The sequence below is a fragment of the Schistocerca gregaria genome, unplaced genomic scaffold (genome assembly GCF_023897955.1).
Source record: "Schistocerca gregaria isolate iqSchGreg1 unplaced genomic scaffold, iqSchGreg1.2 ptg000808l, whole genome shotgun sequence".
NCBI classification, from domain to species: domain Eukaryota; kingdom Metazoa; phylum Arthropoda; class Insecta; order Orthoptera; family Acrididae; genus Schistocerca; species Schistocerca gregaria.
Window position 1 is genome coordinate 93,515 of NW_026062176.1, and position 12,174 is coordinate 105,688.

Sequence of the window (12,174 nt, forward strand, 5' to 3'; positions counted from 1 at the left end):
GTGCACTTTTTCAGACTGAGGCTATAAATTTCTGGAAGCAAATGTGGTGCGTATCTAAGTAAGTGGACACACTGGTTTATACCGGACCAATCGCGCAAAACGTCAATTTGGGCTTTCTTGACCAGTTTAAATGCTTGCTCAATCGTCATATTTGAAAGTTCCAACTGCTTTGTGAGTTCTATTGCGTACTCGCGATTGAATGTGTACAAAAATGGATGTTCATTAGTCGGCTTTTTAACCAAATAGGAAAGAGTGTGACTTAGAGATGTAAATAGCAAAGACTGGTTATCCGAAACGTCGGTCATGGACTTTTGAATGACGGGAGGTAGTTGAACCGGGGGGTGCAGCACGGTGACCGAGTCTGTGTCGACTTTTTTGTCATCTATCATAACTGGGATTTGACACTGATATACCTTTATTATGCTCAGCACAATCCAAGTATACTCTTTCATATAAGATGTCAGTTTTTCGAAACCCAGCATGTTTCGAGATACTTCTTGGATCTTTGTTCTTAGATGTGTGTCGAACGGATTGGTAATCGTGCTGAAAATGATAAAACAAAGCCACCAATGTGGGTTTTTGGTCGTTCTAGACCTTTCTGTGGACGTAAAAATACTCTGGAGATGTGATAAAACCGTAGTTGATTTATTGGGAAACAGACGCTTGAGTGGAAAGGAAAGTAAGTAGCAGAAGTGAGCCCAAATTTTGGTGATGTCCTGATCGCTCAGGGGCTCAGCGGAGCTGCCGTATTCATCTGGTGTTTTTACGTAGACCAAAGTCCGAATCATTGATAAAATTCTTTCCAGCCCTTCAAACCCTAGGTCTAAATATAGGATCGCTCTGGCGTTCTGATAGACGTATTCGGGATTCGCGCACTTTCTAGAATGCTCAATAGAATTTGAGTTGATCGCATCAATCAGCTTCGCCTTATCCATTTTTGCCTTTATCTGCCACGCGGCCTCGCTTGTGGCCATTGATAAGCTCGTCGCCCTGTCCGTCCATCCGTTTTGTGCGTAGAATGCGAACGCATTGTCCAGAAGTAAGGGTATGTCTTTGAATTCCGCGCTCGAGAGTAGTTTAGAAAAGCCTTTTTCCAAGCGTTCTAGTGCGGACTTTTTCAGGTTGGTCCAATCGAACAAATACGACTTGTTTGTAATCGACGACAATAGCTCGTTCCTAGACAGACAAGCGTGGTGACCGATGTAATAGAAGATCCAAAGTTTACACGCCAGGCGATATCTGGGTTCCAGCCAATCGTACGTGAATGCCATATTTAACAAGGACTGGTTGTACGGCCAATTGTTGCTGAAAGTCAATAAATGGGTGAGACACTCCATAAATCCGAAAGAGTTGCATCTGTTTCTCTCGAACTGATCCACCGACTTTTTAATGAATTTGAGCTTTGATAGGTATGACGTGAATGGTATGTGTACTATTCCGTACACCCATAATACCGAACAATTCGGACAAGATTTGATGGCTCGGTCGAAAGCTTCGTGTATGTCCTCTTTTTGCTGAGAGTATTTTAAAAAGATGTGGAGATAGCACGCCCAGAGTAAAGGGGCGGTCGGATGTTCTTCTAAGGTGCCAGACAGTTTGACGAGGGCATCTTCTCTCTCGTTCACAGACTGGCCTGCCAAATTTGAAAGATTGAGCTCGTCGATCAGACTGCTGAAGAAGTCAAAGCCCAGAGTCTCTTGGTCGTTTTCGTCTGCACTGCCCGGAAGAGTTTGGTCGTTATTGGCAGACGAGCTAGACGCCTGCTCTGCGGCGATTGTATTGATATAAATCACGTCGGCCTGATCTCTGATCTCATCAACGTCTCTTTTCTTCGGCTTCGGCGGCCCGAGTTCGTCGAGCCCTCCTTGCGTCGAATCTCCACCGTTCGTCTCGTTCTTATTGCACTTCGGATTCAGAGTTTTTCTGTTTCGTTTGTACCGATTTCTGAACGTCGAGCTCCTCTGCAGCGCCAGTGAATGCACGATGGCGGGCGAGTTTATCTGTTGTCTAACGAGTCGAACTATCTTAACTAACTTCTCTAGCAGCGGCCGGTTGTCTGAACGCAATTCCTCTAGCTGAGCCGCGTTAGAACTGTCCAAGTACGACAGGTATTCTTCCAACAGTCCCTTCTTGGACAGAGTGTAGTCATGTTCGTGCTGGTATTTGCACTTTCCATTGCACCGGCCGCGAATGTCGAGGGTACAGAACTTTTGGTACGGATTCAAGTTGTTGGTCCACGTGACAGACAACAAATTCTTCCAAGGAAATTGCTCGCAAAAGCGAAAGGCTCTGAAGGCCCGAAGGGGACTCAAATTCAAGTCGTAATAATAGCCGGGAACCTCGTCTACATGCCGCAACGGCGGTTTGAGTTTTGAAACATTCGAGCTGGTGTTGAACAAGGACGGTACAGATTTTTGACTCATGCAGTAATAACCACTTTTAATTAATATCGGCCTCTCTAATTTATAATAAGGCTCCTGTGGTTTCGCGTAACTCTCGATGGCCACGAGTAGGTTTTGGTTTGTCTGAAAATTGGTGGGCCCTTCGTCTGCGAAACCGCGGACTTCTGCATTCTTGTCATTCACTCGAACCGGTCGTCCGAGTGCGTCGTCCATTCTGTTCTTTTGAACGGTGCTCGCGTTTTCAGTCTTAGGTTCGACGCCTTCCCGACTCAGTCGTTCTTCTCTGAGTCTGTCGATCTCTTTGTTCAACGACTCGGACTTTGCTTTGATAGTGTCCAATTTAGCCTGCGACTCCTTCATTTCGGTCTTGGTAGCGTTCACTTCCTCGTTCAAAAATTTTAGAAGATGTTTCAAGGTGTAGTTTCGAAGGGCTAGATCCTTGAATCTTTTCTCGATAATGGTGTAGGCAATGCTCGCGCTCTCCAATTGGCTGTTTAAAGAATCTGACTCTAGAAGCAGGCTATCGAGCCGGTCGCTTGAAGGCAAACCGGGCCGAAAAAAAGGAGCCGTCCCTGAAGAGCAAGGCGCGTTCGAAGTCTCGAGAGGCCTTGTTGAACGATCGGGGTCGGACGGCGGTAGTTTGGGAGACATCAAAAAATCACGAGCCTTGCAGCCGACCGCTGCATTGCGGTATTGTCTAGAGTTGAGAGGCAGTCCGCCGGCGACAACTGATTCATGGATGCAGTTGTTGTCTTTGTTGTTTTCGATTGACGTTGGAAGAGTGCAGTTTTCCGGGTCCAATGCCGATTCGACAGTAGCGCGACTGCTGGAAGCGGCGTGCAGGTGAACGGAGGAGAATGGGAGAGAGTTGAGACGAGTTGAGCCGCAGTCTGGTAAGCCAATAGCAGATAAGGATTGGGTCTTGTTAAATTTTTCTTTAGATTCAGTTTCTTTTTCGATATGGCGCCCTTCTAGTTGCTCGGCATCCATCCTCGGTTCTGCTTTCGCGAGGCTATGAAGCGAGCCGTCGGGCGGGGGCGCAGACTTCTCGGAGACGGATATCGGAACGTTGGATTGAGAAGGTGCGAGGTAATTGTCGCCCTCGCAAATTTCGTACAATTTGTACGCGTTGTAATGTGTGGGTGTTGCAGAACTGCCAGAATTTGTTGTCGGGGCGAATTTCTGGTCTTTAGGAGAGGAGGAGCTGAGCAATTTCGAGTGTTTGCAGCCTATTGGGACAGCGGCAGCGTCAGACAGAAAGCTGTTGGATGAAGAGGTCGCGGCGGACTGAGCAGAATACGCATAGGAAAAATGCGTTGCTGAATTCAGTCCCTGACTTTGGACTGAGTCGGAATCGTTATCTGAAGTTTTGTCTTTAGCCGCGGTACGAGCTGAATTGAAACAACAAATGCAGTCCTTGGTGTAGGAAGCGCTATTGCCAGAATCTGGTGTGGAGTAGTTTCGCGGAAAGAGGGAAGGTGGTCGGGATTGGCGGTAATACATCGAGTGTGGTGAGGTAGTTGGGGGGCGGGGATTTGGCGAATAGTCTGGTTGAAGGGCGTGGGAAGAGTCTTGGTAATAGCTTGGATCTCGGACAAGCGGCTGAGCGGTATCTGGAGCATCCTCTGTATATGGCGCAGGGAGGCTCGAGGAAGATTTGAAGGTACCAGTGCAGGGATCGGGAGGGCAATTTGCATATAAGGACTTATAGTCATGAAAATGCCTTTGAGACATGCTCGGGTAAGAGGCCACGTGTGTGAATCTAGCATGTTGACAATGGGCATTTTTATCTAGGAAGGGGTCGGGGCTGCAAGGCCCGCATTTGTGGACAGGGCAACTAGTTTGAAAAGAATAGCTGGGGTAATTGGAAGATGGCGAATTAGGACAGGCGTAGTTCCGTTTAAAATTCATGCAAAAGGATGACTGGTCAGAAGGAGAGGGATGTTTAAGGGGGTTGGGTAAGGGCTGCAAACAGGGTGTTGTAGGCATTTATCGTCCAACTAATGTGGCATTATCTAATCTAAATCTTCAAGCACAGAAACAATGGCGCCTCAGTTTAATTCGTTCTTCATAGACGAATGGGGGTCGGGAACGCGGTTATGTTGGTAGGGGACGAGAGTCGAAATAATTGCGACTAAAAAAAGGTAAAGTTTTTTTGAAACATTTTTGATGATAGATAGTGTTTAGAAGTGCAGATGAGCGAGTTTTTTAAAAATCGAGAGTCGGAAAGGCATTGGTTACAGCAGGGGTTTTCTCACCTCTGTGCCTAGAATGCAAATAGATAGCGAATACTGAAAAAAAAAAAATAGAATTTGTAAAAGGGTAGACAGAAAAAAGACGGGTATTCTACAGAACAAAATGTTTTGAGCTTGAAAGATGTGGTGCCATTGGTTGATTGAGAAGCAGCACAGAGTGGCTCGGGAGATAGATTAAGAAAGTTACGAAAAAAATGCTTAACTTAAAAAATTGATCAGATTTACTTGGCCCTGGGTCAAGTTTATATTAAAAAAACTGAAATTTTGACTTTCGGAGCAATAAGCGCCGGTACAGATCTTAAAGAGATCAAGAATGGAAGAAGAAGACGCGGGTAATTATGAAGATGAAGCCGTCGAGGAATTTTCAACTGAGGTAGACAAGGAATTGGACGACTATGTAGACGCAAAATTGATGAAAAAGCCCATGGTGTACAATTTGCATCAACTAGGAGGTTCCTATGGGTTTTTCATCGATGTCGATTCTGTGGTTCTGTTTTTGACAAAAAATGGCCATTTTCAGATCGACTGGTCCAATGGGGGACAATATGCACACATGCTTTGGTCGTTCGATAAGCTGTTGTCTCTCCTGCACGATCGAAAGGGGAGGTTTTTTTTCGTCGTATTCGAAAATGAGCTGCTTTACAACTACACGAGCCCCAGCAAGAAGCTGGCGCGCGAGTTGCTGTTGCTGTATTTGAAGCTGCATACGAAGTGCGAGGTGTTTACTGTTGTATCTCCCGACAGAAGAAACCAGATGGAGCAGAAAGTGCCAATTTCGGAAGAGGACGTGTATTGGTACGACTCTTGGCCTGAGCTCATTAACAATAAATATCCTTCATTTATTTTGCTGTCTACATCAAGAAGCAAGCTGGTGGATGCATGCGTGTCGAAGTCGCTTTTGGTGGCCCTTCTCGAGGGGTGCCAGGTCACGGCGAGAACGTTCAGGTTTGTCTCGGCGTCGAGCAGTCTGCCTTTCACGAATGAGGAGCCGGCAGGTGATTGGAAAAAAAAGGAGTACAAAAATTTTGTGAGCAAGAGGGAAAAGCCCAAACACCTGAATTTAAGAATGTGGCTGAATATAGAAGCGCTGACGACACTGATAGCGTATAAGACGAATCAGCCGGATGGTGAAAACGAACGGTACTTGACGGAGTTTGCTCAAACGTACGCAGTGTATTTGATGGCATTAGACAGTTTCCCCATAAAAGCTCGTTGTCAGCCGTTCCCGAGCGGTCCAGGAGATCGTTTGTCTGCCGTGCGCGATGCGTTTGTAGGGTACTGGGAATGCATGCAGGCAATCTTGATCGAAGTGCTCGAAACGAATTACGACTTGATTGCGAAGTGCAGAGAAGACTATCTCTTTGCTGATTTGATGGATGGGCGATTTTTTTGGAAGTGCTGGTATTCGTTGCTGTGTCTGCCGGCCATGGATGGCCCGTGGAGGTTTTCTGAGTACGTTCGGCTCCCTGAGGCGGACAAGGGCTTGTTGAGCGAGCTGCTCCTCCTTGTGTCGGCGGACCTGGATCGGAGGAACCAACTTGACAAAAAGTGCGATTTTTGGATCAGCGTGAGTCAGTCAGAGAAGGACGCGTTGACTCGGGAGACGAGAGAGGTTAAGAAGCGCAGCGAGCTTCCAATCGAGTTTATGAACTGCTCTATATTGCCGCACCAGCCGCCAGAAGGTACTTTGATAGAAGAGGTGTTTCCGCCCTGCAGGTCCGAGCTACTAGACCTGATCCGCAACGAGTACAATAAAGAGCAAGAATACTACTACAACATCGTGGAGAGAAAGGTCGAGGAAGAAGTTGAGACCGATGCGGGCGAAGTGGTCGAGGACTGGGAAGAAGAGTGCGAGGATCAGACTAATTTCGTTTATGAAGACAGCATTATTCGGGGGCCCGAGTATCGAGTGCCGCTGGTTGAGAGTTCGGACAGTCTGTTGAATTTTAAATGCGTCGTGGAGGATTTGGAGCTATACTGGATGACATCCAAGAAGAAAATCAATCCACCGTCGAGCGAGAAGCCGAAAAAGTCCGCAAACCGCGAAGAACAAATTTGGTACGCATGGCTCAATCGGTACAGCGCGTCCTTAAACATCACGGGGTTCAAACGCGGGTTCCCGTTGATTCGGCGCCCGCTGAATTTGAGGTTGTTGAACGCGGAGGTGAACAAGGGTTCTGGTCAAGAAAAGTCCTCGAAGAAGAAGGAGAAAGCCGCCAAGCCCGGAAGCAAAAAAGCGCAGCAAAACAAAAACAAGAAAGTTCCAGGCATCGTAGAAGACGAATTGGTCAAGCAAGAACAGGAGCAAAATGAGATCTTGCAAAACTTGATTCAGTTCAACCCCGGGCTAAACTTCGCGTGGAACCTGATGTGGTCCAAGTTTACCATCCCAAAATACATAGTGGCTACGCGCATGTGGGTGCTGGATCAGCTACTCCAGGCATGGACGGCCGAGTGCCGATCGACTCAAGTTCATCATTTTGACGAAGATTCACATCCTGTACGCATCTATCGCTTGATCGCGGACACGTGGTTCGACCACCCCGACATCGTGCTGCAATCCGTCGAACACCGGCTGCTCATAACGCACGCTATGGAGGTTTTGGGTTATTACGGCGTTGCTAGACAATTCGAAGAGTCCATGAATTACGCACAACTCGCGATAAAAAGTAACCAAAACAAAATTTTGAATTTGAGCGAACGGTCCTACGTGGCGAATTGGCCCGATCCCGAAGCCTCCAAAAAAACGGACTTGCTCCGCCGAACGCACCTGCCATGCAGCCCTAGTCGGTTCCAACTCCACTACATGGGCCATTTGATGGATCGAAATACCAACCCTCAAAAAGACCCCCGCACTCCGTTCTACCCCGACGACTGGCAAAAAAAATTGCTCGACATCATAGACGCCTCTGAATCTGCGTTGATTTGCGCGCCCACGAGCAGCGGAAAAACGTTCGCCTCGTTCTATTTGATGCAGCGCGTCTTGACCGAAACCGGGAACGGCAAGGTTGTGTACGTTTGTCCTACGAAGGCGTTGGTGAACCAAGGGTCTGCAGAGGTGTATCGCCGCTTCAAGGACATCACTCTTCCAGAGGGTCACTGCCTAGTCGGGACATGTACCCGCGAATTTCGCACTCATCACGCTAACTGCCGCGTGCTTTTGACAGTGCCTCAATGCTTGGACATGATCATGCTCTCTTCCACTGGCTCCCTGCGCAGAGATATTGAATACGTTATTTTCGACGAAATCCACTGCTTGAACGAAGAAGAGAATGGCGTTGTATGGGAAAACCTGCTTTGCATGGTGACTTCTCCGTTTTTAGCCCTGTCGGCCACTATGGGAAACATGCACCATTTCCGCGACTGGCTGCAAAGCCTGCACACTCGTCGAGTCCATTTAATCCACGTGGAAGAGCGCTTTTCGGACCTGCAGCTTTTCGCCTGGGTGCCCATGCACAAAACCCTCTCCTCCTCGGAGGGCCCCGTCGGGTCCAACGAGTCAAAGGACGTGCTCGCCCCCATCCACCCTCTCTCCCTGCTGAAGGACCACCACTGCGGCGAAGAGCGTTCGGGCAACTTGTTCAATTCCATTTCGAAAAAGCTCCCGTATTTGAAGTCCCTAACCATGACGTCTGCCGAGGCCATTCAGCTCTATGACGTCATGGTCGGCGTCTCTCAAGACCCCTCGATGGTCGACACCGCCTGGACCAAGGAGCTGGTGTCCCTGGATCCAGACGCGCAGTTTTCCACCCTCATCACCATTTCTCAAAGCGCCCAGCGCCAATGGGGCAAAAAGCTGCTGAAGCTGTTTGAAGAACTGGTGCTCACGTACGATCGCCGCTTTTCACTAAAAATTTGTACGCAACTATGTAAATACAACCCCAACTCCTTGGTGCTGTCGAACCCGTTGGACGTCAACAAAGAAATCATTTCGCTGGTCACATGTCTGCGCGAGCAAAACCGACTTCCAGTTTTGGTCTTCAACTTTTCGCACAGGACGTGCGAGAAGCTGGCTTCGGTGTTGTACGAAAACTTCCTCGACGACCCCCTGGTACGAGAAGGCGAAATTTACGACGAAGAGGGGCTAGAGAGAATTATAGAAAAGCTCAGGAAGAAGTGTCCCCGCATGAGAGAATCCCTATTCGAATACTTGAGGCATGGGATTGGCGTCCATCACGAGTCTCTAGAACGTCGATTTCTGTCTGAAGTAGAGCTTTTGTTCCGAGAGCGACACTTGAAAGTCGTTTTCTCTACCAAAACGTTGGCACTTGGTGTCAATATGCCTTGCCGCTCGGTCGTTTTCGCTGAAGACTCTTACTATCTCACCCCGGTCCAGTACAAGCAAATGTCCGGTCGAGCGGGTCGACGAGGATACGACTACATGGGCGACGTCATCTTTTTGAACATCTCTATACACAAAATTCAGCGCGTTGTTTTGACAGATATTCCGCCGATGGTTGGCTCTTTTCCCACCAACAGCTCGCTTGCGCTCCGAATGTTGACCGTGTATTCTCAGGAGTCTCCTGACGAGAGAAAGCACATGAACAGGGGTTTGATCAACTTGGCTACGAAGTCCCTCTTTGCTTTCGGAAACGAGTCGCTGCGTTCTCAGATGTGGCTTCAGTTCAGGTACACGCTCAGTTACCTGTGGAACCAGTACATGATAAATGTCAACGGGAGCCCGGTCTGTCTAGCCGGCCTGGCCAACAACTTGTCTTATCTGGACCCTGGCAATATGGTGCTGAACACGTTGCTACTTAATTCGAACTTGGAGCAGCTATGTAAAGAACTTTCGATTACCGAGGTAAAAGAGCAACTGCTGAATATTTTGTCACAAATTGTCATGCCCCTGAATTCAACCAAATTCATTTGCGATTCTCAAGAGCGCTTCTTGAAGCCCTTGCATCCCAAGCTCGCGGAAGTCATGGAACTCAATAACTTCCGAGCGCTTCATAACTTCACTCTTTGTGTCCGCGCAATTTCTCACAATCTTAAGAAAGTCGAAGACACGCTTCCCTACACGCGCCTCAGGCTCGTTGGGGCTGACTTGCCGCCAAAAAGTGCCGGCATTTGGAAGACACTGACTGACGACGCGATCGAGTTTCACGCGCGTTCGCCGTTCGTTGCAACGTCCGGCGTGGGCGACGTGTTTCATCACAGCTCCGAACTGTGTCACACAATTCGTGCCGACATTCCAATGTCCCAAGAGGCTCTGCCTATGATTGTCAACGAGGACCTGGCTGGCGACCCCATTCCCCGCTCGGATCACCTGATTGAGTTTTGGAAGCACGGGGCTCGTAAGATCATCCTCAGAGACTATCATATGAAGGACAACGAGCTTTACGATGACGTCAAGGTCATATGCGACGCTCTAGTGCCTCTCCACATGATCATCGAGCAATCGATACCCGGTTCTTCGCTGATCAGCGTGTTACGGGACTTGGACGAAGACCTGAACGCCAAGTTCACGGAGGCCTATCCGAGAAACATATACGCCATTCAAAAGAAGAAGCCGCGCACAATCAAACTGGGATCTGACAAAGAAGACGAGATTCTAAAGTACCACAAAGTTGCCGACAATCGACACGGATCTAGGAGAGAAAAGGAGAAAATGTGGCTGGAGCGAACGTAGGTTTTTTTTTTTCAGGCGGAATGAGACGGACGCGCGGTTCAATATATATAATAGAATGAGTGCAGGCGCTGTTGTTTAAAGTGTGTAGGCATTTACGGGGTGACTTCGTTTAGATTTCGTGGAGTAGCGAAATCGGTTGTGAGTGTTGGAATTTCGTAACGGCGGATGCGATTAGACAGGTCCGCAATGTAGAGATGAGAGCGAGGGGTCAGAAGGGCCCAGTTGATTTTTTCTTGGCACTTGATACGGAACTGAAGTCGACAGAGGGGGTGTGTGGAAGAAGGGGCGGGAGGGCGCGAGGGCTTGCAGCGGGCGCTTCTTGTTTTTTTGGATCGCTGCAGCTGAGTTTTGGAGCCGGCGGCGCTCAGCTGTTTCAGGACAGAGGGTTCGGGCCACTGAACGGTCCAGAACGAAATAGTTTTGTCCAGGCAGACGGAAACGAGCGAGTGAGGGGATGCGTCCGGCACAAGGACCTGAGTGACGGCGGAGTTGTGCGCGTGAGAAATTGGGGTCAATTGAAGACGAAAGTCCAAAGCAAAGAATTCGACGGTCCCGTTTCCCAACGCGGCAACGAGAAATTCCCCATCGGGCGTAAAGGAGACAGAATGAACATAGGGCGGGTTTGCAATTTGAGATGAGCCGGCCAAAGTTTTAGCAAAATCGAAGGTAAAAAGGACCGATGCGTTCGAATGGTTTATGTGGACAATTCTGCAGTCTAGTCCTCCCGATATCAATTCTTGATTGTTGGAAGGCCGGAATGTCACACACATACAAGGTGCTTGATGCGCCTTAATAGTTCGGGCTAGTTCGAACCTCTGGAGGTCCACAATATGGACCTGTCCGTCATCGTCCGCGGCCGTGAGGTATTTCCCAGTATGGTCGATGCTCAGATGGTTGATCTCTTCGTTCGAAACGCGAAGGAGCAGAGTCGGCTCTTCTATCGTAGCAGGGGCCGAGGAAAAATCGTAAACGAGAAGGTGACCTCCCAGGGCCACACAACACCGACTGGAACTCAAGAAGGCCACAAACGAAATGTCCATCTGACAGACGGATTGCCCCCCTTCCTCCTGCACTGGAGCGGCGGTGCTGGGAGGGGTCTTGTCAGATTCCGTGGCGCAAGAGTGGAAAAAACGTTCGGGCGGAACGATGGAGTGAACAGGCTTTTGCTCATTTAGGTCCCAGATAAGCGCAGTTCGATCCTAATGAATGCAAAAATTTCCGTAAAAAAAACGTAAGAGTTAGTTTGGCACCGTCGTCTTTGATAATTTTTTTTTTTTTTTTTGGCTAGATCCACACTTCACTGGCTGAAATCGCACAGGATAAATCCGGGAGAAACGCCAGACAGAGGACTGACTTTTGATGCCCCTTTAGTTCTGGAAGACGCGTGACTTGAACAGGCGACTGGGCACAGCTAATTCTAGAAGGCTCGTTTGCGCTTTTTGAATCCGCCAATTCAGACGTGCCGGGTCCCGAAGGATTTTTGTCAGGTGTCGCCTCATTCGCCATTCTGGTCAGAGCGCTTTAGACGGGAACTTTCCGATTTTGAATTTTTAATCGACTTTCGAGGTGCAAAGCGTTCGGATAATAATATGGCAAAAATTTTTTTGACGTCGCTCATTGGCCAACAATTTTAGACACATTCGGGGCAATAGCTGATGCTACTTAGCGCTTCGAACTCGTTGTCGTTGGGTGCTTTTAGGGGCACGCGGTGCGCGGCTCGGAGTAGGTGTTCCTGAAGAAAGGGCTCAGAAAGGAATGAACAGGAAGTGTCAAACATGCTGAGACTCAAGCAAGGTGCAATTTTGAGAGCGCACAGTATTGGGGCTCTAGAGAGAAGGGCAAACGGGTACTACGTTAGAGTGGGGAGGAGGAGTGGTGAAACGTG